Source organism: Crinia signifera, chromosome 9, assembly GCF_055691185.1.
Source record: "Crinia signifera chromosome 9, ASM5569118v1, whole genome shotgun sequence".
Taxonomy (NCBI): domain Eukaryota; kingdom Metazoa; phylum Chordata; class Amphibia; order Anura; family Myobatrachidae; genus Crinia; species Crinia signifera.
In genome coordinates, this window is record NC_139225.1 from 55,982,630 (window position 1) to 56,005,535 (window position 22,906).

The 22,906-nt window shown below is 39.3% G+C and overlaps 46 non-coding genes and 3 pseudogenes across 46 annotated transcripts; all 49 read right to left on the minus strand.

Annotated features, from left to right (window-relative positions):
- Positions 1-240: 240 nt before the first annotated feature.
- Positions 241-359, minus strand: LOC146038565 (5S ribosomal RNA). The gene has a single exon (XR_014462146.1). It is a non-coding gene; the product is annotated as a 5S ribosomal RNA (ribosomal RNA).
- A 345-nt stretch (positions 360-704) lies between these two features.
- LOC146038852 (5S ribosomal RNA) lies at positions 705-823 on the minus strand. The gene has a single exon (XR_014462408.1). It is a non-coding gene; the product is annotated as a 5S ribosomal RNA (ribosomal RNA).
- Positions 824-1,168: 345 nt separating this feature from the next.
- On the minus strand, positions 1,169-1,287 carry LOC146038865 (5S ribosomal RNA). Its single transcript, XR_014462420.1, has one exon. It is a non-coding gene; the product is annotated as a 5S ribosomal RNA (ribosomal RNA).
- A 346-nt stretch (positions 1,288-1,633) lies between these two features.
- On the minus strand, positions 1,634-1,752 carry LOC146038877 (5S ribosomal RNA). The gene has a single exon (XR_014462431.1). It is a non-coding gene; the product is annotated as a 5S ribosomal RNA (ribosomal RNA).
- Positions 1,753-2,098: 346 nt separating this feature from the next.
- LOC146038510 (5S ribosomal RNA) lies at positions 2,099-2,217 on the minus strand. The gene has a single exon (XR_014462096.1). It is a non-coding gene; the product is annotated as a 5S ribosomal RNA (ribosomal RNA).
- A 345-nt stretch (positions 2,218-2,562) lies between these two features.
- Positions 2,563-2,681, minus strand: LOC146039119 (5S ribosomal RNA). The gene has a single exon (XR_014462652.1). It is a non-coding gene; the product is annotated as a 5S ribosomal RNA (ribosomal RNA).
- Positions 2,682-3,027: 346 nt separating this feature from the next.
- On the minus strand, positions 3,028-3,146 carry LOC146037746 (5S ribosomal RNA). Its single transcript, XR_014461396.1, has one exon. It is a non-coding gene; the product is annotated as a 5S ribosomal RNA (ribosomal RNA).
- A 345-nt stretch (positions 3,147-3,491) lies between these two features.
- Positions 3,492-3,610, minus strand: LOC146038690 (5S ribosomal RNA). Its single transcript, XR_014462261.1, has one exon. It is a non-coding gene; the product is annotated as a 5S ribosomal RNA (ribosomal RNA).
- A 346-nt stretch (positions 3,611-3,956) lies between these two features.
- LOC146038889 (5S ribosomal RNA) lies at positions 3,957-4,075 on the minus strand. Its single transcript, XR_014462442.1, has one exon. It is a non-coding gene; the product is annotated as a 5S ribosomal RNA (ribosomal RNA).
- Positions 4,076-4,420: 345 nt separating this feature from the next.
- Positions 4,421-4,539, minus strand: LOC146038691 (5S ribosomal RNA). Its single transcript, XR_014462262.1, has one exon. It is a non-coding gene; the product is annotated as a 5S ribosomal RNA (ribosomal RNA).
- Positions 4,540-4,884: 345 nt separating this feature from the next.
- On the minus strand, positions 4,885-5,003 carry LOC146039395 (5S ribosomal RNA). Its single transcript, XR_014462903.1, has one exon. It is a non-coding gene; the product is annotated as a 5S ribosomal RNA (ribosomal RNA).
- A 344-nt stretch (positions 5,004-5,347) lies between these two features.
- Positions 5,348-5,466, minus strand: LOC146037677 (5S ribosomal RNA). Its single transcript, XR_014461332.1, has one exon. It is a non-coding gene; the product is annotated as a 5S ribosomal RNA (ribosomal RNA).
- A 345-nt stretch (positions 5,467-5,811) lies between these two features.
- Positions 5,812-5,930, minus strand: LOC146038817 (5S ribosomal RNA). The gene has a single exon (XR_014462377.1). It is a non-coding gene; the product is annotated as a 5S ribosomal RNA (ribosomal RNA).
- Positions 5,931-6,275: 345 nt separating this feature from the next.
- Positions 6,276-6,394, minus strand: LOC146038671 (5S ribosomal RNA). Its single transcript, XR_014462243.1, has one exon. It is a non-coding gene; the product is annotated as a 5S ribosomal RNA (ribosomal RNA).
- Positions 6,395-6,739: 345 nt separating this feature from the next.
- LOC146037915 (5S ribosomal RNA) lies at positions 6,740-6,858 on the minus strand. The gene has a single exon (XR_014461550.1). It is a non-coding gene; the product is annotated as a 5S ribosomal RNA (ribosomal RNA).
- A 346-nt stretch (positions 6,859-7,204) lies between these two features.
- On the minus strand, positions 7,205-7,323 carry LOC146039300 (5S ribosomal RNA). Its single transcript, XR_014462818.1, has one exon. It is a non-coding gene; the product is annotated as a 5S ribosomal RNA (ribosomal RNA).
- Positions 7,324-7,669: 346 nt separating this feature from the next.
- LOC146039301 (5S ribosomal RNA) lies at positions 7,670-7,788 on the minus strand. Its single transcript, XR_014462819.1, has one exon. It is a non-coding gene; the product is annotated as a 5S ribosomal RNA (ribosomal RNA).
- A 345-nt stretch (positions 7,789-8,133) lies between these two features.
- LOC146038901 (5S ribosomal RNA) lies at positions 8,134-8,252 on the minus strand. The gene has a single exon (XR_014462453.1). It is a non-coding gene; the product is annotated as a 5S ribosomal RNA (ribosomal RNA).
- A 345-nt stretch (positions 8,253-8,597) lies between these two features.
- On the minus strand, positions 8,598-8,716 carry LOC146037887 (5S ribosomal RNA). Its single transcript, XR_014461525.1, has one exon. It is a non-coding gene; the product is annotated as a 5S ribosomal RNA (ribosomal RNA).
- Positions 8,717-9,060: 344 nt separating this feature from the next.
- LOC146039433 (5S ribosomal RNA) lies at positions 9,061-9,179 on the minus strand. The gene has a single exon (XR_014462939.1). It is a non-coding gene; the product is annotated as a 5S ribosomal RNA (ribosomal RNA).
- Positions 9,180-9,524: 345 nt separating this feature from the next.
- On the minus strand, positions 9,525-9,643 carry LOC146039376 (5S ribosomal RNA). Its single transcript, XR_014462886.1, has one exon. It is a non-coding gene; the product is annotated as a 5S ribosomal RNA (ribosomal RNA).
- Positions 9,644-9,988: 345 nt separating this feature from the next.
- On the minus strand, positions 9,989-10,107 carry LOC146037916 (5S ribosomal RNA). The gene has a single exon (XR_014461551.1). It is a non-coding gene; the product is annotated as a 5S ribosomal RNA (ribosomal RNA).
- A 346-nt stretch (positions 10,108-10,453) lies between these two features.
- Positions 10,454-10,572, minus strand: LOC146039302 (5S ribosomal RNA). Its single transcript, XR_014462820.1, has one exon. It is a non-coding gene; the product is annotated as a 5S ribosomal RNA (ribosomal RNA).
- Positions 10,573-10,918: 346 nt separating this feature from the next.
- LOC146039304 (5S ribosomal RNA) lies at positions 10,919-11,037 on the minus strand. The gene has a single exon (XR_014462821.1). It is a non-coding gene; the product is annotated as a 5S ribosomal RNA (ribosomal RNA).
- Positions 11,038-11,382: 345 nt separating this feature from the next.
- On the minus strand, positions 11,383-11,501 carry LOC146038913 (5S ribosomal RNA). Its single transcript, XR_014462464.1, has one exon. It is a non-coding gene; the product is annotated as a 5S ribosomal RNA (ribosomal RNA).
- A 345-nt stretch (positions 11,502-11,846) lies between these two features.
- On the minus strand, positions 11,847-11,965 carry LOC146037888 (5S ribosomal RNA). Its single transcript, XR_014461526.1, has one exon. It is a non-coding gene; the product is annotated as a 5S ribosomal RNA (ribosomal RNA).
- Positions 11,966-12,309: 344 nt separating this feature from the next.
- LOC146039177 (5S ribosomal RNA) lies at positions 12,310-12,428 on the minus strand. Its single transcript, XR_014462706.1, has one exon. It is a non-coding gene; the product is annotated as a 5S ribosomal RNA (ribosomal RNA).
- A 345-nt stretch (positions 12,429-12,773) lies between these two features.
- On the minus strand, positions 12,774-12,892 carry LOC146039213 (5S ribosomal RNA). Its single transcript, XR_014462739.1, has one exon. It is a non-coding gene; the product is annotated as a 5S ribosomal RNA (ribosomal RNA).
- Positions 12,893-13,237: 345 nt separating this feature from the next.
- LOC146039152 (5S ribosomal RNA) lies at positions 13,238-13,356 on the minus strand. Its single transcript, XR_014462682.1, has one exon. It is a non-coding gene; the product is annotated as a 5S ribosomal RNA (ribosomal RNA).
- A 345-nt stretch (positions 13,357-13,701) lies between these two features.
- On the minus strand, positions 13,702-13,820 carry LOC146038925 (5S ribosomal RNA). The gene has a single exon (XR_014462475.1). It is a non-coding gene; the product is annotated as a 5S ribosomal RNA (ribosomal RNA).
- A 345-nt stretch (positions 13,821-14,165) lies between these two features.
- Positions 14,166-14,284, minus strand: LOC146039472 (5S ribosomal RNA). The gene has a single exon (XR_014462974.1). It is a non-coding gene; the product is annotated as a 5S ribosomal RNA (ribosomal RNA).
- A 344-nt stretch (positions 14,285-14,628) lies between these two features.
- Positions 14,629-14,747, minus strand: LOC146037735 (5S ribosomal RNA). The gene has a single exon (XR_014461386.1). It is a non-coding gene; the product is annotated as a 5S ribosomal RNA (ribosomal RNA).
- Positions 14,748-15,092: 345 nt separating this feature from the next.
- Positions 15,093-15,211, minus strand: LOC146039708 (5S ribosomal RNA; annotated as a pseudogene).
- Positions 15,212-15,556: 345 nt separating this feature from the next.
- On the minus strand, positions 15,557-15,675 carry LOC146039266 (5S ribosomal RNA). The gene has a single exon (XR_014462787.1). It is a non-coding gene; the product is annotated as a 5S ribosomal RNA (ribosomal RNA).
- A 345-nt stretch (positions 15,676-16,020) lies between these two features.
- Positions 16,021-16,139, minus strand: LOC146038062 (5S ribosomal RNA). The gene has a single exon (XR_014461684.1). It is a non-coding gene; the product is annotated as a 5S ribosomal RNA (ribosomal RNA).
- A 346-nt stretch (positions 16,140-16,485) lies between these two features.
- On the minus strand, positions 16,486-16,604 carry LOC146039378 (5S ribosomal RNA). The gene has a single exon (XR_014462888.1). It is a non-coding gene; the product is annotated as a 5S ribosomal RNA (ribosomal RNA).
- A 345-nt stretch (positions 16,605-16,949) lies between these two features.
- On the minus strand, positions 16,950-17,068 carry LOC146038937 (5S ribosomal RNA). Its single transcript, XR_014462487.1, has one exon. It is a non-coding gene; the product is annotated as a 5S ribosomal RNA (ribosomal RNA).
- Positions 17,069-17,413: 345 nt separating this feature from the next.
- LOC146038667 (5S ribosomal RNA) lies at positions 17,414-17,532 on the minus strand. The gene has a single exon (XR_014462239.1). It is a non-coding gene; the product is annotated as a 5S ribosomal RNA (ribosomal RNA).
- Positions 17,533-17,877: 345 nt separating this feature from the next.
- LOC146039746 (5S ribosomal RNA) lies at positions 17,878-17,996 on the minus strand (annotated as a pseudogene).
- A 345-nt stretch (positions 17,997-18,341) lies between these two features.
- On the minus strand, positions 18,342-18,460 carry LOC146038950 (5S ribosomal RNA). The gene has a single exon (XR_014462498.1). It is a non-coding gene; the product is annotated as a 5S ribosomal RNA (ribosomal RNA).
- A 345-nt stretch (positions 18,461-18,805) lies between these two features.
- On the minus strand, positions 18,806-18,924 carry LOC146038962 (5S ribosomal RNA). The gene has a single exon (XR_014462509.1). It is a non-coding gene; the product is annotated as a 5S ribosomal RNA (ribosomal RNA).
- Positions 18,925-19,269: 345 nt separating this feature from the next.
- On the minus strand, positions 19,270-19,388 carry LOC146037579 (5S ribosomal RNA). Its single transcript, XR_014461243.1, has one exon. It is a non-coding gene; the product is annotated as a 5S ribosomal RNA (ribosomal RNA).
- A 345-nt stretch (positions 19,389-19,733) lies between these two features.
- LOC146038974 (5S ribosomal RNA) lies at positions 19,734-19,852 on the minus strand. Its single transcript, XR_014462520.1, has one exon. It is a non-coding gene; the product is annotated as a 5S ribosomal RNA (ribosomal RNA).
- A 345-nt stretch (positions 19,853-20,197) lies between these two features.
- On the minus strand, positions 20,198-20,306 carry LOC146039765 (5S ribosomal RNA; annotated as a pseudogene).
- Positions 20,307-20,651: 345 nt separating this feature from the next.
- On the minus strand, positions 20,652-20,770 carry LOC146038421 (5S ribosomal RNA). Its single transcript, XR_014462013.1, has one exon. It is a non-coding gene; the product is annotated as a 5S ribosomal RNA (ribosomal RNA).
- Positions 20,771-21,115: 345 nt separating this feature from the next.
- On the minus strand, positions 21,116-21,234 carry LOC146038533 (5S ribosomal RNA). Its single transcript, XR_014462117.1, has one exon. It is a non-coding gene; the product is annotated as a 5S ribosomal RNA (ribosomal RNA).
- A 346-nt stretch (positions 21,235-21,580) lies between these two features.
- LOC146039595 (5S ribosomal RNA) lies at positions 21,581-21,699 on the minus strand. The gene has a single exon (XR_014463086.1). It is a non-coding gene; the product is annotated as a 5S ribosomal RNA (ribosomal RNA).
- Positions 21,700-22,045: 346 nt separating this feature from the next.
- Positions 22,046-22,164, minus strand: LOC146038063 (5S ribosomal RNA). The gene has a single exon (XR_014461685.1). It is a non-coding gene; the product is annotated as a 5S ribosomal RNA (ribosomal RNA).
- Positions 22,165-22,510: 346 nt separating this feature from the next.
- Positions 22,511-22,629, minus strand: LOC146039379 (5S ribosomal RNA). The gene has a single exon (XR_014462889.1). It is a non-coding gene; the product is annotated as a 5S ribosomal RNA (ribosomal RNA).
- Positions 22,630-22,906: the final 277 nt, after the last annotated feature.

Consider the following 22,906-nt stretch of genomic DNA (forward strand, 5'->3'; position numbering starts at 1 on the left):
TGTAAAAAGACCTACAGGACATGATATTAGCAGGTGGTCTCAAATTAAACTACTAAAGAGGCTCAACACTGTTTAGCTGCCAAAAGCAGTTGGAATTGGGCCTAAACAGTGTGGTAAGTTTTTAGGTGATGGCTATTGTGTCTGTTTGCCCTCTTCCAAATGTCTGTACTGTCAATAAAGAGAAAAAAGTTTCCAATTTAAAAAGCTAGAGAATAAAAACAATTTGCCAGTAATGGGAAAAGACTACAGCACCTGGTGTTCCCATGTGGTCTCCCACCCAAGTACTAACCAGGCCCAACACTGCTTAGCTTCCAAGATCAGACGAGATTGGGCGTATCCAATGTGGTATGGCTGTAGGTAAGATACCGGCACTTTTTTGCCCTCTTCTACTTCTATAACCAGGTAAGCTAATAAAAAAGTTTCCTAACTGTATTGCCTTACTGAAAAAAATAATGTGTTGGTAATGTAAAAAGACCTACAGGACATGATATTAGCAGGTGGTCTCAAATTAAACTACTAAAGAGGCTCAACACTGTTTAGCTCCCAAAAGCAGTTGGAATTGGGCCTAAACAGTGTGGTAAGTTTTTAGGTGATGGCTATTGTGTCTGTTTGACCTGTAACAAATGTCTGTATTGGCAATAAAAATAAAAAGTTTCCAATTTAAATAGCAAGAGAATAAAAACAATTTGCCATTAATGGGAAAAAACCTACAGCACCTGGTGTTCCCATGTGGTCTCCCACCCAAGTACTAACCAGGCCCAACACTGCTTAGCTTCCAAGATCAGACGAGATTGGGCGTATCCAATGTGGTATGGCTGTAGGTGAGATACCGGCACTTTTTTGCCCTCTTCTACTTCTATAACCAGGTAAGCTAATAAAAAAGTTTCCTAACTGTATTGCCTTACTGAAAAAAATCATGTGTTGGTAATGTAAAAAGACCTACAGGACATGATATTAGCAGGTGGTCTCAAATTAAACTACTAAAGAGGCTCAACACTGTTTAGCTGCCAAAAGCAGTTGGAATTGGGCCTAAACAGTGTGGTAAGTTTTTAGGTGATGGCTATTGTGTCTGTTTGACCTGTCCCAAATGTCTGTATTGGCAATAAAAATAAAAAGTTTCCAATTTAAATAGCAAGAGTTTAAAAACAATTTGCCATTAATGGGAAAAAACCTACAGCACCTGGTGTTCCCATGTGGTCTCCCACCCAAGTACTAACCAGGCCCAACACTGCTTAGCTTCCAAGATCAGACGAGATTGGGCGTATCCAATGTGGTATGGCTGTAGGTGAGATACCGGCACTTTTTTGCCCTCTTCTACTTCTATAACCAGGTAAGCTAATAAAAAAGTTTCCTAACTGTATTGCCTTACTGAAAAAAATCATGTGTTGGTAATGTAAAAAGACCTACAGGACATGATATTAGCAGGTGGTCTCAAATTAAACTACTAAAGAGGCTCAACACTGTTTAGCTGCCAAAAGCAGTTGGAATTGGGCCTAAACAGTGTGGTAAGTTTTTAGGTGATGGCTATTGTGTCTGTTTGACCTGTCCCAAATGTCTGTATTGGCAATAAAAATAAAAAGTTTCCAATTTAAATAGCAAGAGAATAAAAACAATTTGCCATTAATGGGAAAAAAACCTACAGCACCTGGTGTTCCCATGTGGTCTCCCACCCAAGTACTAACCAGGCCCAACACTGCTTAGCTTCCAAGATCAGACGAGATTGGGCGTATCCAATGTGGTATGGCTGTAGGTGAGATACCGGCACTTTTTTGCCCTCTTCTACTTCTATAACCAGGTAAGCTAATAAGAAAGTTTCCTAGCTGTATTGCCTTACTGAAAAAAATCATGTGTTGGTAATGTAAAAAGACCTACAGGACATGATATTAGCAGGTGGTCTCAAATTAAACTACTAAAGAGGCTCAACACTGTTTAGCTGCCAAAAGCAGTTGGAATTGGGCCTAAACAGTGTGGTAAGTTTTTTAGGTGATGGCTATTGTGTCTGTTTGACCTCTTCCAAAAGTCTGTACTGTCAATAAAGAGAAAAAAGTTTCCAATTTAAAAAGCTAGAGAATAAAATCAATTTGCCAGTAATGGGAAAAACCTACAGCACCTGGTGTTCCCATGTGGTCTCCCACCCAAGTACTAACCAGGCCCAACACTGCTTAGCTTCCAAGATCAGACGAGATTGGGCGTATCCAATGTGGTATGGATGTAGGTGAGATATAGGCACTTTTTTGCCCTCTTCTACTTCTATAACCAGGTAAGCTAATAAAAAAGTTTCCTAACTATATTGGCTTACTGAAGAAAATCATGTGTTGGGAATGTAAAAAGACCTACAGGACATGATATTAGCAGGTGGTCTCAAATTAAACTACTAAAGAGGCTCAACACTGTTTAGCTCCCAAAAGCAGTTGGAATTGGGCCTAAACAGTGTGGTAAATTTTTAGGTGATGGCTATTGTGTCTGTTTGACCTCTTCCAATTGTCTGTACTGTCAATAAAGAGAAAAAAGTTTCCAATTTAAAAAGCTAGAGAATAAAATCAATTTGCCAGTAATGGGAAAAACCTACAGCACCTGGTGTTCCCATGTGGTCTCCCACCCAAGTACTAACCAGGCCCAACACAGCTTAGCTTCCAAGATCAGACGAGATTGGGCGTATCCAATGTGGTATGTCTGTAGGTGAGATACCGGCACTTTTTTGCCCTCTTCTACTTCTATAACCAGGTAAGCTAATAAAAAAGTTTCCTAACTGTATTGCCTTACTGAAAAAAATCATGTGTTGGTAATGTAAAAAGACCTACAGGACATGATATTAGCAGGTGGTCTCAAATTAAACTACTAAAGAGGCTCAACACTGTTTAGCTGCCAAAAGCAGTTGGAATTGGGCCTAAACAGTGTGGTAAGTTTTTTAGGTGATGGCTATTGTGTCTGTTTGACCTCTTCCAAATGTCTGTACTGTCAATAAAGAGAAAAAAGTTTCCAATTTAAAAAGCTAGAGAATAAAATCAATTTGCCAGTAATGGGAAAAACCTACAGCACCTGGTGTTCCCATGTGGTCTCCCACCCAAGTACTAACCAGGCCCAACACTGCTTAGCTTCCAAGATCAGACGAGATTGGGCGTATCCAATGTGGTATGGCTATAGGTGAGATACATGCACTTTTTTGCCCTCTTCTACTTCTATAACCAGGTAAGCTAATAAAAAAGTTTCCTAACTATATTGGCTTACTGAAAAAAATCATGTGTTGGGAATGTAAAAAGACCTACAGGACATGATATTAGCAGGTGGTCTCAAATTAAACTACTAAAGAGGCTCAACACTGTTTAGCTCCCAAAAGCAGTTGGAATTGGGCCTAAACAGTGTGGTAAATTTTTAGGTGATGGCTATTGTGTCTGTTTGACCTGTCCCAAATGTCTGTATTGGCAATAAAAATAAAAAGTTTCCGATTTAAATAGAAAGAGAATAAAAACAATTTGCCATTAATGGGAAAAAATCTACAACACCTGGTGTTCCCATGTGGTCTCCCACCCAAGTACTAACCAGGCCCAACACTGCTTAGCTTCCAAGATCAGACGAGATTGGGCGTATCCAATGTGGTATGGCTGTAGGTGAGATACTGGCACTTTTTTGCCCTCTTCTACTTCTATAACCAGGTAAGCTAATAAAAAAGTTTCCTAACTGTATTGCCTTACTGAAAAAAATCATGTGTTGGTAATGTAAAAAGACCTCCAGGACATGATATTAGCAGGTGGTCTCAAATTAAACTACTAAAGAGGCTCAACACTGTTTAGCTGCCAAAAGCAGTTGGAATTGGGCCTAAACAGTGTGGTAAGTTTTTTAGGTGATGGCTATTGTGTCTGTTTGACCTCTTCCAAATGTCTGTACTGTCAATAAAGAGAAAAAAGTTTCCAATTTAAAAAGCTAGAGAATAAAATCAATTTGCCAGTAATGGGAAAAACCTACAGCACCTGGTGTTCCCATGTGGTCTCCCACCCAAGTACTAACCAGGCCCAACACTGCTTAGCTTCCAAGATCAGACGAGATTGGGCGTATCCAATGTGGTATGGCTGTAGGTGAGATACATGCACTTTTTTGCCCTCTTCTACTTCTATAACCAGGTAAGCTAATAAAAAAGTTTCCTAACTATATTGGCTTACTGAAAAAAATCATGTGTTGGGAATGTAAAAAGACCTACAGGACATGATATTAGCAGGTGGTCTCAAATTAAACTACTAAAGAGGCTCAACACTGTTTAGCTCCCAAAAGCAGTTGGAATTGGGCCTAAACAGTGTGGTAAATTTTTAGGTGATGGCTATTGTGTCTGTTTGACCTGTCCCAAATGTCTGTATTGGCAATAAAAATAAAAAGTTTCCGATTTAAATAGAAAGAGAATAAAAACAATTTGCCATTAATGGGAAAAAATCTACAACACCTGGTGTTCCCATGTGGTCTCCCACCCAAGTACTAACCAGGCCCAACACTGCTTAGCTTCCAAGATCAGACGAGATTGGGCGTATCCAATGTGGTATGGCTGTAGGTGAGATACTGGCACTTTTTTGCCCTCTTCTACTTCTATAACCAGGTAAGCTAATAAAAAAGTTTCCTAACTGTATTGCCTTACTGAAAAAAATCATGTGTTGGTAATGTAAAAAGACCTCCAGGACATGATATTAGCAGGTGGTCTCAAATTAAACTACTAAAGAGGCTCAACACTGTTTAGCTGCCAAAAGCAGTTGGAATTGGGCCTAAACAGTGTGGTAAGTTTTTAGGTGATGGCTATTGTGTCTGTTTGACCTGTCCCAAATTTCTGTATTGGCAATAAAAATAAAAAGTTTCCGATTTAAATAGTAAGAGAATAAAAACAATTTGCAATTAATGGGAAAAAACCTACAGCACCTGGTGTTCCCATTTAGTCTCCCACCCAAGTACTAACCAGGCCCAACAATGCTTAGCTTCCAAGATCAGACGAGATTGGACGTATCCAATGTGGTATGGCTGTAGGTGAGATACAGGCACTTTTTGCACTCTTCTACTTCTATAACCAGGTAAGCTAATAAAAAAGTTTCCTAACTGTATTGCCTTACTGAAAAAAATCATGTGTTGGTAATGTAAAAAGACCTACAGGACATGATATTAGCAGGTGGTCTCAAATTAAACTACTAAAGAGGCTCAACACTGTTTAGCTGCCAAAAGCAGTTGGAATTGGACCTAAACAGTGTGGTAAGTTTTTAGGTGATGGCTATTGTGTCTGTTTGACCTCTTCCAAATGTCTGTACTGTCAATAAAGAGAAAAAAGTTTCCAATTTAAAAAGCTAGAGAATAAAAACAATTTGCAAGTAATGGGAAAAACCTACAGCACCTGGTGTTCCCATGTGGTCTCCCACCCAAGTACTAACCAGGCCCAACACTGCTTAGCTTCCAAGATCAAACGAGATTGGGCGTATCCAATGTGGTATGGCTGTAGGTGAGATGCCTTCACTTTTTTGCCCTCTTCTACTTCTATAACCAGGTAAGCTAATAAAAAAGTTTCCTAACTGTATTGCCTTACTGAAAAAAATCATGTGTTGCTAATGTAAAAAGACCTACAGGACATGATATTAGCAGGTTGTCTCAAATTAAACTACTAAAGAGGCTCAACACTGTTTAGCTCCCAAAAGCAGTTGGAATTGGGCCTAAACAGTGTGGTTAGTTTTTAGGTGATGGCTATTGTGTCTGTTTGACCTGTCCCAAATGTCTGTATTGGCAATAAAAATAAAAAGTTTCCAATTTAAATAGCAAGAGAATAAAAACAATTTGCCATTAATGGGAAAAAACCTACAGCACCTTGTGTTCCCATGTGGTCTCCCACCCAAGTACTAACCAGGCCCAACACTGCTTAGCTTCCAAGATCAGACGAGATTGGGCGTATCCAATGTGGTATGGCTGTAGGTGAGATACCGCCACTTTTTTGCCCTCTTCTACTTCTATAACCAGGTAAGCTAATAAAAAAGTTTCCTAACTGTATTGCCTTACTGAAAAAAATCATGTGTTGGTAATGTAAAAAGACCTACAGGACATGATATTAGCAGGTGGTCTCAAGTTAAACTACTAAAGAGGCTCAACACTGTTTAGCTGCCAAAAGCAGTTGGAATTGGGCCTAAATAGTGTGGTAAGTTTTTAGGTGATGGCTATTGTGTCTGTTTGACCTGTCCCAAATGTCTGTATTGGCAATAAAAATAAAAAGTTTCCAATTTAAATAGCAAGAGAATAAAAACAATTTGCCATTAATGGGAAAAAACCTACAGCACCTGGTGTTCCCATGTGGTCTTCCACCCAAGTACTAACCAGGCCCAACACTGCTTAGCTTCCAAGATCAGACGAGATTGGGCGTATCCAATATGGTATGGCTGTAGGTGAGATACCGGCACTTTTTTGCCCTCTTCTACTTCTATAACCAGGTAAGACAATAAAAAAGTTTCCTAACTGTATTGCCTTACTGAAAAAAATCATGTGTTGGTAATGTAAAAAGACCTACAGGACATGATATTAGCAGGTGGTCTCAAATTAAACTACTAAAGAGGCTCAACACTGTTTAGCTGCCAAAAGCAGTTGGAATTGGGCCTAAACAGTGTGGTAAGTTTTTAGGTGATGGCTATTGTGTCTGTTTGACCTGTCCCAAATGTCTGTATTGGCAATAAAAATAAAAAGTTTCCAATTTAAATAGCAAGAGAATAAAAACAATTTGCCATTAATGGGAAAAAACCTACAGCACCTGGTGTTCCCATGTGGTCTCCCACCCAAGTACTAACCAGGCCCAACACTGCTTGGCTTCCAAGATCAGACGAGATTGGGCGTATCCAATGTGGTATGGCTGTAGGTGAGATACCGGCACTTTTTTGCCCTCTTCTACTTCTATAACCAGGTAAGCTAATAAAAAAGTTTCCTAACTGTATTGCCTCACTGAAAAAAATCATGTGTTGGTAATGTAAAAAGACCTACAGGACATGATATTAGCAGGTGGTCTCAAATTAAACTACTAAAGAGGCTCAACACTGTTTAGCTGCCAAAAGCAGTTGGAATTGGGCCTAAACAGTGTGGTAAGTTTTTAGGTGATGGCTATTGTGTCTGTTTGACCTCTTCCAAATGTCTGTACTGTCAATAAAGAGAAAAAAGTTTCCAATTTAAAAAGCTAGAGAATAAAAACAATTTGCCATTAATGGGAAAAAACCTACAGCACCTGGTGTTGCCATGTGGTCTCCCACCCAAGTACTAACCAGGCCTAACACTGCTTAACTTCCAAGATCAGACGAGATTGGGCGTATCCAATGTGGTATGGCTGTAGGTGAGATACCGGCACTTTTTTGCCCTCTTCTACTTCTATAACCAGGTAAGCTAATAAAAAAGTTCCCTAACTGTATTGCCTCACTGAAAAAAATCATGTGTTGGTAATGTAAAAAGACCCACAGGACATGATATTAGCAGGTGGTCTCAAATTAAACTACTAAAGAGGCTCAACACTGTTTAGCTGCCAAAAGCAGTTGGAATTGGGCCTAAACAGTGTGGTAAGTTTTTAGGTGATGGCTATTGTGTCCGTTTGACCTCTTCCAAATGTCTGTACTGTCAATAAAGAGAAAAAAGTTTCCAATTTAAAAAGCTAGAGAATAAAAACAATTTGCCATTAATGGGAAAAAACCTACAGCACCTGGTGTTGCCATGTGGTCTCCCACCCAAGTACTAACCAGGCCTAACACTGCTTAACTTCCAAGATCAGACGAGATTGGGCGTATCCAATGTGGTATGGCTGTAGGTGAGATACCGGCACTTTTTTGCCCTCTTCTACTTCTATAACCAGGTAAGCTAATAAAAAAGTTTCCTAACTGTATTGCCTTACTGAAAAAAATCATGTGTTGGTAATGTAAAAAGACCTACAGGACATGATATTAGCAGGTGGTCTCAAATTAAACTACTAAAGAGGCTCAACACTGTTTAGCTGCCAAAAGCAGTTGGAATTGGGCCTAAACAGTGTGGTAAGTTTTTAGGTGATGGCTATTGTGTCTGTTTGACCTGTCCCAAATGTCTGTATTGGCAATAAAAATAAAAAGTTTCCAATTTAAATAGCAAGAGAATAAAAACAATTTGCCATTAATGGGAAAAAACCTACAGCACCTGGTGTTCCCATGTGGTCTCCCACCCAAGTACTAACCAGGCCCAACACTGCTTAGCTTCCAAGATCAGACGAGATTGGGCGTATCCAATGTGGTATGGCTGTAGGTGAGATGCAGGCACTTTTTTGCCCTCTTCTACTTCTATAACCAGGTAAGCTATTAAAAAAGTTTCCTAACTATATTGGCTTACTGAAAAAAATCATGTGTTGGGAATGTAAAAAGACCTACAGGACATGATATTAGCAGGTGGTCTCAAATTAAACTACTAAAGAGGCTCAACACTGTTTAGCTGCCAAAAGCAGTTGGAATTGGGCCTAAACAGTGTGGTAAGTTTTTAGGTTATGGCTATTGTGTCTGTTTGACCTCTTCCAAATGTCTGTACTGTCAATAAAGAGAAAAAAGTTTCCAATTTAAAAATCTAGAGAATAAAAACAATTTGCCAGTAATGGGAAAAACCTACAGCACCTGGTGTTCCCATGTGGTCTCCCACCCAAGTACTAACCAGGCCCAACACTGCTTAGCTTCCAAGATCAGACGAGATTGGGCGTATCCAATATGGTATGGCTGTAGGTGAGATACAGGCACTTTTTTGCCCTCTTCTACTTCTATAACCAGGTAAGCTAATAAAAAAGTTTCCTAACTATATTGGCTTACTGAAAAAATCATGGGTTGGTAATGTAAAAAGACCTACAGGACATAATATTAGCAGGTGGTCTCAAATTAAACTACTAAAGAGGCTCAACACTGTTTAGCTCCCAAAAGCAGTTGGAATTGGGCCTAAACAGTATGGTAAGTTTTTAGGTGATGGCTATGGTGTCTGTTTGACCTGTCCCAAATGTCTGTATTGGCAATAAAAATAAAAAGTTTCCAACTTAAATAGCAAGAGAATAAAAACAATTTGCCATTAATGGGAAAAAACCTACAGCACCTGGTGTTCCCATGTGGTCTCCCACCCAAGTACTAACCAGGCTCAACAGTGCTTAGCTTCCAAGATCAGACGAGATTGGACGTATCCAATGTGGTATGGCTGTAGGTGAGATACCGGCACTTTTTTGCCCTCTTCTACTTCTATAACCAGGTAAGCTAATAAAAAAGATTTCTAACTATATTGGCTTACTGAAAAAAATCATGTGTTGGTAATGTAAAAAGACCTACAGGACATGATATTAGCAGGTGGTCTCAAATTAAACTACTAAAGAGGCTCAACACTGTTTAGCTCCCAAAAGCAGTTGGAATTGGGCCTAAACAGTGTGGTAAGTTTTTAGGTGATGGCTATTGTGTCTGTTTGACCTGTCCCAAATGTCTGTATTGGCAATAAAAATAAAAAGTTTCCAATTTAAATAGCAAGAGAATAAAAACAATTTGCCATTAATGGGAAAAAACCTACAGCACCTGGTGTTCCCATGTGAATTCCCACCCAAGTACTAACCAGGCCCAACACTGCTTAGCTTCCAAGATCAGACGAGATTGGGCGTATCCAATATGGTATGGCTGTAGGTGAGATACCGGCACTTTTTTGCCCTCTTCTACTTCTATAACCAGGTAAGACAATAAAAAAGTTTCCTAACTGTATTGCCTTACTGAAAAAAATCATGTGTTGGTAATGTAAAAAGACCTACAGGACATGATATTAGCAGGTGGTCTCAAATTAAACTACTAAAGAGGCTCAACACTGTTTAGCTGCCAAAAGCAGTTGGAATTGGGCCTAAACAGTGTGGTAAGTTTTTAGGTGATGGCTATTGTGTCTGTTTGACCTGTCCCAAATGTCTGTATTGGCAATAAAAATAAAAAGTTTCCAATTTAAATAGCAAGAGAATAAAAACAATTTGCCATTAATGGGAAAAAACCTACAGCACCTGGTGTTCCCATGTGGTCTCCCACCCAAGTACTAACCAGGCCCAACACTGCTTGGCTTCCAAGATCAGACGAGATTGGGCGTATCCAATGTGGTATGGCTGTAGGTGAGATACCGGCACTTTTTTGCCCTCTTCTACTTCTATAACCAGGTAAGCTAATAAAAAAGTTTCCTAACTGTATTGCCTCACTGAAAAAAATCATGTGTTGGTAATGTAAAAAGACCTACAGGACATGATATTAGCAGGTGGTCTCAAATTAAACTACTAAAGAGGCTCAACACTGTTTAGCTGCCAAAAGCAGTTGGAATTGGGCCTAAACAGTGTGGTAAGTTTTTAGGTGATGGCTATTGTGTCTGTTTGACCTCTTCCAAATGTCTGTACTGTCAATAAAGAGAAAAAAGTTTCCAATTTAAAAAGCTAGAGAATAAAAACAATTTGCCATTAATGGGAAAAAACCTACAGCACCTGGTGTTGCCATGTGGTCTCCCACCCAAGTACTAACCAGGCCTAACACTGCTTAACTTCCAAGATCAGACGAGATTGGGCGTATCCAATGTGGTATGGCTGTAGGTGAGATACCGGCACTTTTTTGCCCTCTTCTACTTCTATAACCAGGTAAGCTAATAAAAAAGTTTCCTAACTGTATTGCCTCACTGAAAAAAATCATGTGTTGGTAATGTAAAAAGACCTACAGGACATGATATTAGCAGGTGGTCTCAAATTAAACTACTAAAGAGGCTCAACACTGTTTAGCTGCCAAAAGCAGTTGGAATTGGGCCTAAACAGTGTGGTAAGTTTTTAGGTGATGGCTATTGTGTCCGTTTGACCTCTTCCAAATGTCTGTACTGTCAATAAAGAGAAAAAAGTTTCCAATTTAAAAAGCTAGAGAATAAAAACAATTTGCCATTAATGGGAAAAAACCTACAGCACCTGGTGTTGCCATGTGGTCTCCCACCCAAGTACTAACCAGGCCTAACACTGCTTAACTTCCAAGATCAGACGAGATTGGGCGTATCCAATGTGGTATGGCTGTAGGTGAGATACCGGCACTTTTTTGCCCTCTTCTACTTCTATAACCAGGTAAGCTAATAAAAAAGTTTCCTAACTGTATTGCCTTACTGAAAAAAATCATGTGTTGGTAATGTAAAAAGACCTACAGGACATGATATTAGCAGGTGGTCTCAAATTAAACTACTAAAGAGGCTCAACACTGTTTAGCTGCCAAAAGCAGTTGGAATTGGGCCTAAACAGTGTGGTAAGTTTTTAGGTGATGGCTATTGTGTCTGTTTGACCTGTCCCAAATGTCTGTATTGGCAATAAAAATAAAAAGTTTCCAATTTAAATAGCAAGAGAATAAAAACAATTTGCCATTAATGGGAAAAAACCTACAGCACCTGGTGTTCCCATGTGGTCTCCCACCCAAGTACTAACCAGGCCCAACACTGCTTAGCTTCCAAGATCAGACGAGATTGGGCGTATCCAATGTGGTATGGCTGTAGGTGAGATGCAGGCACTTTTTTGCCCTCTTCTACTTCTATAACCAGGTAAGCTATTAAAAAAGTTTCCTAACTATATTGGCTTACTGAAAAAAATCATGTGTTGGGAATGTAAAAAGACCTACAGGACATGATATTAGCAGGTGGTCTCAAATTAAACTACTAAAGAGGCTCAACACTGTTTAGCTGCCAAAAGCAGTTGGAATTGGGCCTAAACAGTGTGGTAAGTTTTTAGGTGATGGCTATTGTGTCTGTTTGACCTCTTCCAAATGTCTGTACTGTCAATAAAGAGAAAAAAGTTTCCAATTTAAAAAGCTAGAGAATAAAAACAATTTGCCAGTAATGGGAAAAACCTACAGCACCTGGTGTTCCCATGTGGTCTCCCACCCAAGTACTAACCAGGCCCAACACTGCTTAGCTTCCAAGATCAGACGAGATTGGGCGTATCCAATATGGTATGGCTGTAGGTGAGATACAGGCACTTTTTTGCCCTCTTCTACTTCTATAACCAGGTAAGCTAATAAAAAAGTTTCCTAACTATATTGGCTTACTGAAAAAATCATGTGTTGGTAATGTAAAAAGACCTACAGGACATAATATTAGCAGGTGGTCTCAAATTAAACTACTAAAGAGGCTCAACACTGTTTAGCTCCCAAAAGCAGTTGGAATTGGGCCTAAACAGTATGGTAAGTTTTTAGGTGATGGCTATGGTGTCTGTTTGACCTGTCCCAAATGTCTGTATTGGCAATAAAAATAAAAAGTTTCCAATTTAAATAGCAAGAGAATAAAAACAATTTGCCATTAATGGGAAAAAACCTACAGCACCTGGTGTTCCCATGTGGTCTCCCACCCAAGTACTAACCAGGCTCAACACTGCTTAGCTTCCAAGATCAGACGAGATTGGACGTATCCAATGTGGTATGGCTGTAGGTGAGATACCGGCACTTTTTTGCCCTCTTCTACTTCTATAACCAGGTAAGCTAATAAAAAAGATTTCTAACTATATTGGCTTACTGAAAAAAATCATGTGTTGGTAATGTAAAAAGACCTACAGGACATGATATTAGCAGGTGGTCTCAAATTAAACTACTAAAGAGGCTCAACACTGTTTAGCTCCCAAAAGCAGTTGGAATTGGGCCTAAACAGTGTGGTAAGTTTTTAGGTGATGGCTATTGTGTCTGTTTGACCTGTCCCAAATGTCTGTATTGGCAATAAAAATAAAAAGTTTCCAATTTAAATAGCAAGAGAATAAAAACAATTTGCCATTAATGGGAAAAAACCTACAGCACCTGGTGTTCCCATGTGAATTCCCACCCAAGTACTAACCAGGCCCAACATTGCTTAGCTTCCAAGATCAGATAAGATTGGGCGTATCCAATGTGGTATGGCTGTAGGTGAGATACCGGCACTTTTTTGCCCTCTTCTACTTCTATAACCAGGTAAGCTAATAAAAAAGTTTCTTAACTGTATTGCCTTACTGAAAAAAATCATGTGTTGGTAATGTAAAAAGACCTACAGGACATGATATTAGCAGGTGGTCTCAAATTAAACTACTAAAGAGGCTCAACACTGTTTAGCTGCCAAAAGCAGTTGGAATTGGGCCTAAACAGTGTGGTAAGTTTTAAGGTGATGGCTTTTGTGTCTGTTTGACCTCTTCCAAATGTCTGTACTGTCAATAAAGAGAAAAAAGTTTCCAATTTAAAAAGCTAGAGAATAAAAACAATTAGCCAGTAATGGGAAAAACCTACAGCACCTGGTGTTCCCATGTGTTCTCCCACCCAAGTACTAACCAGGCCCAACAATGCTTAGCTTCCAAGATCAGATGAGATTGGGCGTACCCAATGTGGTATGGCTGTAGGTGAGATACCGGCACTTTTTTGCCCTCTTCTACTTCTATAACCAGGTAAGCTAATAAAATAGTTTCCTAACTGTATTGCCTTACTGAAAAAAATCATGTGTTGGTAATGTAAAAAGACCTACAGGACATGATATTAGCAGGTGGTCTCAAATTAAACTACTAAAGAGGCTCAACACTGTTTAGCTGCCAAAAAAAGTTGGAATTGGGCCTAAACAGTGTGGTAAGTTTTTAGGTGATGGCTATTGTGTCTGTTTGACCTCTTCCAAATGTCTGTACTGTCAATAAAGAGAAAAAAGTTTCCAATTTAAAAAGCTAGAGAATAAAAACAATTTGCCAGTAATGGGAAAAACCTACAGCACCTGGTGTTCCCATGTGGTCTCCCACCCAAGTACTAACCAGGCCCAACACTGCTTAGCTTCCAAGATCAGACGAGATTGGGCGTATCCAATGTGGTATGGCTGTAGGTGAGATACAGGCACTTTTTTGCCCTCTTCTACTTCTATAACCAGGTAAGCTAATAAAAAAGTTTCCTAACTATATTGGCTTACTGAAAAAAATCATGTGTTGGTAATGTAAAAAGACCTACAGAACATGATATTAGCAGGTGGTCTCAAATGAAACTACTAAAGAGGCTCAACACTGTTTAGCTCCCAAAAGCAGTTGGAATTGGGCCTAAACAGTGTGGTAAGTTTTTAGGTGATGGCTATTGTGTCTGTTTGACCTGTCACAAATGTCTGTATTGGCAATAAAAATAAAAAGTTTCCAATTTAAATAGCAAGAGAATAAAAACAATTTGCCATTAATGGGAAAAAACCTACAGCACCTGGTTTTCCCATGTGGTCTCCCACCCAAGTACTAACCAGGCCCAACACTGCTTAGCTTCCAAGATCAGATGAGATTGGGCGTATCCAATGTGGTATGGCTGTAGGTGAGATACTGGCACTTTTTGCCCTCTTCTACTTCTATAACCAGGTAAGCTAATAAAAAAGTTTCCTAACTGTATTGCCTTACTGAAAAAAATCATGTGTTGGTAATGTAAAAAGACCTACAGGACATGATATTAGCAGGTGGTCTCAAATTAAACTACTAAAGAGGCTCAACACTGTTTAGCTGCCAAAAGCAGTTGGAATTGGGCCTAAACAGTGTGGTAAGTTTTTAGGTGATGGCTATTGTGTCTGTTTGACCTCTTCCAAATGTCTGTACTGTCAATAAAGAGAAAAAAGTTTCCAATTTAAAAAGCTAGAGAATAAAAACAATTTGCCAGTAATGGGAAAAACCTACAGCACCTGGTGCTCCCATGTGGTCTCCCACCCAAGTACTAACCAGGCCCAACACTGCTTAGCTTCCAAGATCAGACGAGATTGGGCGTATCCAATGTGGTATGGCTGTAGGTGAGATACAGGCACTTTTTTGCCCTCTTCTACTTCTATAACCAGGTAAGCTAATAAAAAAGTTTCCTAACTATATTGGCTTACTGAAAAAAATCATGTGTTGGTAATGTAAAAAGACCTACAGGACATGATATTAGCAGGTGGTCTCAAATTAAACTACTAAAGAGGCTCAACACTGTTTAGCTCCCAAAAGCAGTTGGAATTGGGCCTAAACAGTGTGGTAAGTTTTTAGGTGATGGCTATTGTGTCTGTTTGACCTCTTCCAAATGTCTGTACTGTCAATAAAGAGAAAAAAGTTTCCAATTTAAAAAGCTAGAGAATAAAAACAATTAGCCAGTAATGGGAAAAACCTACAGCACCTGGTGTTCCCATGTGTTCTCCCACCCAAGTACTAACAAGGCCCAACACTGCTTAGCTTCCAAGATCAGACGAGATTAGGCGTATCCATTGTGGTATGGCTGTAGGTGAGATACAGGCACTTTTTTGCCCTCTTCTAATTCTATAACCAGGTAAGCTAATAAAAAAGTTTCCTAACTATATTGGCTTACTGAAAAAAATCATGTGTTGGTAATGTAAAAAGACCTACAGGACATGATATTAGCAGGTGGTCTCAAATTAAACTACTAAAGAGGCTCAACACTGTTTAGCTCCCAAAAGCAGTTGGAATTGGGCCTAAACAGTGTGGTAAATTTTTAGGTGATGGCTATTGTGTCTGTTTGACCTGTCCCAAATGTCTGTATTGGCAATAAAAATAAAAAGTTTCCAATTTAAATAGCAAGAGAATAAAAACAATTTGCCATTAATGGGAAAAAACCTACAGCACTTGGTGTTCCCATGTGGTCTCCCACCCAAGTACTAACCAGGCCCAACACTGCTTAGCTTCCAAGATCAGACGAGATTAGGCATATCCAATGTGGTATGGCTGTAGGTGAGATACCAGCACTTTTTTGCCCTCTTCTACTTCTATAACCAGGTAAGATAATAAAAAAGTTTCCTAACTGTATTGCCTTACTGAAAGAAATCATGTGTTGGTAATGTAAAAAGACCTACAGGACATGATATTAGCAGGTGGTCTCAAATAAAACTACTAAAGAGGCTCAACACTGTTTAGCTGCCAAAAGCAGTTGGAATTGGGCCTAAACAGTGTGGTAAGTTTTTAGGTGATGGCTATTGTGTCTGTTTGACCTCTTCCAAATGTCTGTACTGTCAATAAAGAGAAAAATTTTTCCAATTTAAAAAGCTAGAGAATAAAAACAATTTGCCAGTAATGGGAAAAACCTACAGCACCTGGTGTTCCCATGTGGTCTCCCACCCAAGTACTAACCAGGCCCAACACTGCTTAGCTTCCAAGATCAGACGAGATTGGGCGTATCCAATGTGATATGGCTGTAGGTGAGATACAGGCACTTTTTTGCCCTCTTCTACTTCTATAACCAGGTAAGCTAATAAAAAAGTTTCCTAACTATATTGGCTTACTGAAAAAAATCATGTGTTGGTAATGTAAAAAGACCTACAGGACATGATATTAGCAGGTGGTCTCAAATTAAACTACTAAAGAGGCTCAACACTGTTTAGCTGCCAAAAGCAGTTGGAATTTGGCCTAAACAGTGTGGTAAGTTTTTAGGTGATGGCTATTGTGTCCGTTTGACCTCTTCCAAATGTCTGTACTGTCAATAAAGAGAAAAAAGTTTCCAATTTAAAAAGCTAGAGAATAAAAACAATTTGCAATTAATGGGAAAAAACCTACAGCACCTGGTGTTGCCATGTGGTCTCCCACCCAAGTACTAACCATGCCCAACACTGCTTAACTTCCAAGATCAGACGAGATTGGGCGTATCCAATGTGGTATGGCTGTAGGTGAGATACCGGCACTTTTTTGCCCTCTTCTACTTCTATAACCAGGTAAGCTAATAAAAAAGTTTCCTAACTGTATTGCCTTACTGAAAAAAATCATGTGTTGGTAATGTAAAAAGACATACAGGACATGATATTAGCAGGTGGTCTCAAATTAAACTACTAAAGAGGCTCAACACTGTTTAGCTGCCAAAAGCAGTTGGAATTGGGCCTAAACAGTGTGGTAAGTTTTTAGGTGATGGCTATTGTGTCTGTTTGACCTGTCCCAAATGTCTGTATTGGCAATAAAAATAAAAAGTTTCCAATTTAAATAGCAAGAGAATAAAAACAATTTGCCATTAATGGGAAAAAACCTACAGCACCTGGTGTTCCCATGTGGTCTCCCACCCAAGTACTAACCAGGCCCAACACTGCTTAGCTTCCAAGATCAGACGAGATTGGGCGTATCCAATGTGGTATGGCTGTAGGTGAGATGCAGGAACTTTTTTGCCCTCTTCTACTTCTATAACCAGGTAAGCTATTAAAAAAGTTTCCTAACTATATTGGCTTACTGAAAAAAATCATGTGTTGGGAATGTAAAAAGACCTACAGGACATGATATTAGCAGGTGGTCTCAAATTAAACTACTAAAGAGGCTCAACACTGTTTAGCTGCCAAAAGCAGTTGGAATTGGGCCTAAACAGTGTGGTAAGTTTTTAGGTGATGGCTATTGTGTCTGTTTGACCTCTTCCAAATGTCTGTACTGTCAATAAAGAGAAAAAAGTTTCCAATTTAAAAAGCTAGAGAATAAAAACAATTTGCCAGTAATGGGAAAAACCTACAGCACCTGGTGTTCCCATGTGGTCTCCCACCCAAGTACTAACCAGGCCCAACACTGCTTAGCTTCCAAGATCAGACGAGATTGGGCGTATCCAATATGGTAAGGCTGTAGGTGAGATACAAGCACTTTTTTGCCCTCTTCTACTTCTATAACCAGGTAAGCTAATAAAAAAGTTTCCTAACTATATTGGCTTACTGAAAAAATCATGTGTTGGTAATGTAAAAAGACCTACAGGACATAATATTAGCAGGTGGTCTCAAATTAAACTACTAAAGAGGCTCAACACTGTTTAGCTCCCAAAAGCAGTTGGAATTGGGCCTAAACAGTATGGTAAGTTTTTAGGTGATGGCTATTGTGTCTGTTTGACCTGTCCCAAATGTCTGTATTGGCAATAAAAATAAAAAGTTTCCAATTTAAATAGCAAGAGAATAAAAACAATTTGCCATTAATGGGGAAAAAACCTACAGCACCTGGTGTTCCCATGTGAATTCCCACCCAAGTACTAACCAGGCCCAACAATGCTTAGCTTCTGAGATCAGATAAGATTGGGCGTATCCAATGTGGTATGGCTGTAGGTGAGATACCGGCACTTTTTTGCCCTCTTCTACTTCTATAACCAGGTAAGCTAATAAAAAAGTTTCCTAACTGTATTGCCTTACTGAAAAAAATCATGTGTTGGTAATGTAAAAAGACCTACAGGACATGATATTAGCAGGTGGTCTCAAATTAAACTACTAAAGAGGCTCAACACTGTTTAGCTGCCAAAAGCAGTTGGAATTGGGCCTAAACAGTGTGGTAAGTTTTAAGGTGATGGCTTTTGTGTCTGTTTGACCTCTTCCAAATGTCTGTACTGTCAATAAAGAGAAAAAAGTTTCCAATTTAAAAAGCTAGAGAATAAAAACAATTAGCCAGTAATGGGAAAAACCTACAGCACCTGGTGTTCCCATGTGGTCTCCCACCCAAGTACTAACCAGGCCCAACACTGCTTAGCTTCCAAGATCAGACGAGATTGGGCGTATCCAATGTGGTATGGCTGTAGGTGAGATACCGGCACTTTTTTGCCCTCTTCTACTTCTATAACAAGGTAAGCTAATAAAAAAGTTTCCTAACTGTATTGTCTTACTGAAAAAAATCATGTGTTGGTAATGTAAAAAGACCTACAGGACATGATATTAGCAGGTGGTCTCAAATTAAACTACTAAAGAGGCTCAACACTGTTTAGCTGCCAAAAAAAGTTGGAATTGGGCCTAAACAGTGTGGTAAGTTTTTAGGTGATGGCTATTGTGTCTGTTTGACCTCTTCCAAATGTCTGTACTGTCAATAAAGAGAAAAAAGTTTCCAATTTAAAAAGCTAGAGAATAAAAACAATTTGCCAGTAATGGGAAAAACCTACAGCACCTGGTGTTCCCATGTGGTCTCCCACCCAAGTACTAACCAGGCCCAACACTGCTTAGCTTCCAAGATCAGACGAGATTGGGCGTATCCAATGTGGTATGGCTGTAGGTGAGATACAGGCACTTTTTTGCCCTCTTCTACTTCTATAACCAGGTAAGCTAATAAAAAAGTTTCCTAACTATATTGGCTTACTGAAAAAAATCATGTGTTGGTAATGTAAAAAGACCTACAGAACATGATATTAGCAGGTGGTCTCAAATGAAACTACTAAAGAGGCTCAACACTGTTTAGCTCCCAAAAGCAGTTGGAATTGGGCCTAAACAGTGTGGTAAGTTTTTAGGTGATGGCTATTGTGTCTGTTTGACCTGTCCCAAATGTCTGTATTGGCAATAAAAATAAAAAGTTTCCAATTTAAATAGCAAGAGAATAAAAACAATTTGCCATTAATGGGAAAAAACCTACAGCACCTGGTTTTCCCATGTGGTTTCCCACCCAAGTACTAACCAGGCCCAACACTGCTTAGCTTCCAAGATCAGATGAGATTGGGCGTATCCAATGTGGTATGGCTGTAGGTGAGATACTGGCACTTTTTTGCCCTCTTCTACTTCTATAACCAGGTAAGCTAATAAAAAAGTTTCCTAACTGTATTGCCTTACTGAAAAAAATCATGTGTTGGTAATGTAAAAAGACCTACAGGACATGATATTAGCAGGTGGTCTCAAATTAAACTACTAAAGAGGCTCAACACTGTTTAGCTGCCAAAAGCAGTTGGAATTGGGCCTAAACAGTGTGGTAAGTTTTTAGGTGATGGCTATTGTGTCTGTTTGACCTCTTCCAAATGTCTGTACTGTCAATAAAGAGAAAAAAGTTTCCAATTTAAAAAGCTAGAGAATAAAAACAATTTGCCAGTAATGGGAAAAACCTACAGCACCTGGTGTTCCCATGTGGTCTCCCACCCAAGTACTAACCAGGCCCAACACTGCTTAGCTTCCAAGATCAGACGAGATTGGGCGTATCCAATGTGGTATGGCTGTAGGTGAGATACAGGCACTTTTTTGCCCTCTTCTACTTCTATAACCAGGTAAGCTAATAAAAAAGTTTCCTAACTATATTGGCTTACTGAAAAAAATCATGTGTTGGTAATGTAAAAAGACCTACAGGACATGATATTAGCAGGTGGTCTCAAATTAAACTACTAAAGAGGCTCAACACTGTTTAGCTCCCAAAAGCAGTTGGAATTGGGCCTAAACAGTGTGGTAAGTTTTTAGGTGATGGCTATTGTGTCTGTTTGACCTCTTCCAAATGTCTGTACTGTCAATAAAGAGAAAAAAGTTTCCAATTTAAAAAGCTAGAGAATAAAAACAATTTGCCAGTAATGGGAAAAACCTACAGCACCTGGTGTTCCCATGTGGTCTCCCACCCAAGTACTAACCAGGCCCAACACTGCTTAGCTTCCAAGATCAGGCGTATCCAATGTGGTATGGCTGTAGGTGAGATACAGGCACTTTTTTGCCCTCTTCTACTTCTATAACCAGGTAAGCTAATAAAAAAGTTTCCTAACTATATTGGCTTACTGAAAAAAATCATGTGTTGGTAATGTAAAAAGACCTACAGGACATGATATTAGCAGGTGGTCTCAAATTAAACTACTAAAGAGGCTCAACACTGTTTAGCTCCGAAAAGCAGTTGGAATTGGGCCTAAACATTGTGGTAAGTTTTTAGGTGATGGCTATTGTGTCTGTTTGACCTGTCCCAAATGTCTGTATTGGCAATAAAAATAAAAAGTTTCCAATTTAAATAGCAAGAGAATAAAAACAATTTGCCATTAATGGGAAAAAACCTACAGCACCTGGTGTTCCCATGTGGTCTCCCACCCAAGTACTAACCAGGCCCAACACTGCTTAGCTTCCAAGATCAGACGAGATTGGGCGTATCCAATGTGGTATGGCTGTACGTGAGATACCGGCACTTTTTTGCCCTCTTCTTCTTCTATAACCAGGTAAGCTATGAAAAAAGTTTCCTAACTGTATTGCCTTACTGAAAAAAATCATGTGTTGGTAATGTAAAAAGACCTACAGGACATGATATTAGCAGGTGGTCTCAAATTAAACTACTAAAGAGGCTCAACACTGTTTAGCTGCCAAAAAAAGTTGGAATTGGGCCTAAACAGTGTGGTAAGTTTTTAGGTGATGGCTATTGTGTCTGTTTGACCTCTTCCAAATGTCTGTACTGTCAATAAAGAGAAAAAAGTTTCCAATTTAAAAAGCTAGAGAATAAAAACAATTTGCCAGTAATGGGAAAAACCTACAGCACCTGGTGTTCCCATGTGGTCTCCCACCCAAGAACTAACCAGGCCCAACACTGCTTAGCTTCCAAGATCAGACGAGATTGGGCGTATCCAATGTGGTATGGCTGTAGGTGAGATACAGGCACTTTTTTGCCCTCTTCTACTTCTATAACCAGGTAAGCTAATAAAAAAGTTTCCTAACTATTTTGGCTTACTGAAAAAAATCATGTGTTGGTAATGTAAAAAGACCTACAGGACATGATATTAGCAGGTGGTCTCAAATTAAACTACTAAATAGGCTCAACACTGTTTAGCTCCCAAAAGCAGTTGGAATTGGGCCTAAACAGTGTGGTATATTTTTAAAGTGATGGCTATTGTGTCTGTTTGACCTGTCCCAAATGTCTGTATTGGCAATAAAAATAAAAAGTTTCCAATTTAAAAAGCAAGAGAATAAAAACAATTTGCCATTAATGGGAAAAAACCTACAGCACCTGGTTTTCCCATGTGGTCTCCCACCCAAGTACTAACCAGGCCCAACACTGCTTAGCTTCCAAGATCAGATGAGATTGGGCGTATCCAATGTGGTATGGCTGTAGGTGAGATACCGGCACTTTTTTGCCCTCTTCTACTTCTATAACCAGGTAAGCTAATAAAAAAGTTTCCTAACTGTATTGCCTTACTGAAAAAAATCATGTGTTGGTAATGTAAAAAGACCTACAGGACATGATATTAGCAGGTGGTCTCAAATTAAACTACTAAAGAGGCTCAACACTGTTTAGCTGCCAAAAGCAGTTGGAATTGGGCCTAAACAGTGTGGTAAGTTTTTAGGTGATGGCTATTGTGTCTGTTTGACCTCTTCCAAATGTCTGTACTGTCAATAAAGAGAAAAAAGTTTCCAATTTAAATAGCAAGAGAATAAAAACAATTTGCCATTAATGGGAAAAAACCTACAGCACCTGGTGTTCCCATGTGGTCTCCCACCCAAGTACTAACCAGGCCCAACACTGCTTAGCTTCCAAGATCAGACGAGATTGGGCGTATCCAATGTGATATGGCTGTAGGTGAGATACAGGCACTTTTTTGCCCTCTTCTACTTCTATAACCAGGTAAGCTAATAAAAAAGTTTCCTAACTATATTGGCTTACTGAAAAAAATCATGTGTTGGTAATGTAAAAAGACCTACAGGACATGATATTAGCAGGTGGTCTCAAATTAAACTACTAAAGAGGCTCAACACTGTTTAGCTGCCAAAAGCAGTTGGAATTTGGCCTAAACAGTGTGGTAAGTTTTTAGGTGATGGCTATTGTGTCCGTTTGACCTCTTCCAAATGTCTGTACTGTCAATAAAGAGAAAAAAGTTTCCAATTTAAAAAGCTAGAGAATAAAAACAATTTGCAATTAATGGGAAAAAACCTACAGCACCTGGTGTTGCCATGTGGTCTCCCACCCAAGTACTAACCATGCCCAACACTGCTTAACTTCCAAGATCAGACGAGATTGGGCGTATCCAATGTGGTATGGCTGTAGGTGAGATACCGGCACTTTTTTGCCCTCTTCTACTTCTATAACCAGGTAAGCTAATAAAAAAGTTTCCTAACTGTATTGCCTTACTGAAAAAAATCATGTGTTGGTAATGTAAAAAGACATACAGGACATGATATTAGCAGGTGGTCTCAAATTAAACTACTAAAGAGGCTCAACACTGTTTAGCTGCCAAAAGCAGTTGGAATTGGGCCTAAACAGTGTGGTAAGTTTTTAGGTGATGGCTATTGTGTCTGTTTGACCTGTCCCAAATGTCTGTATTGG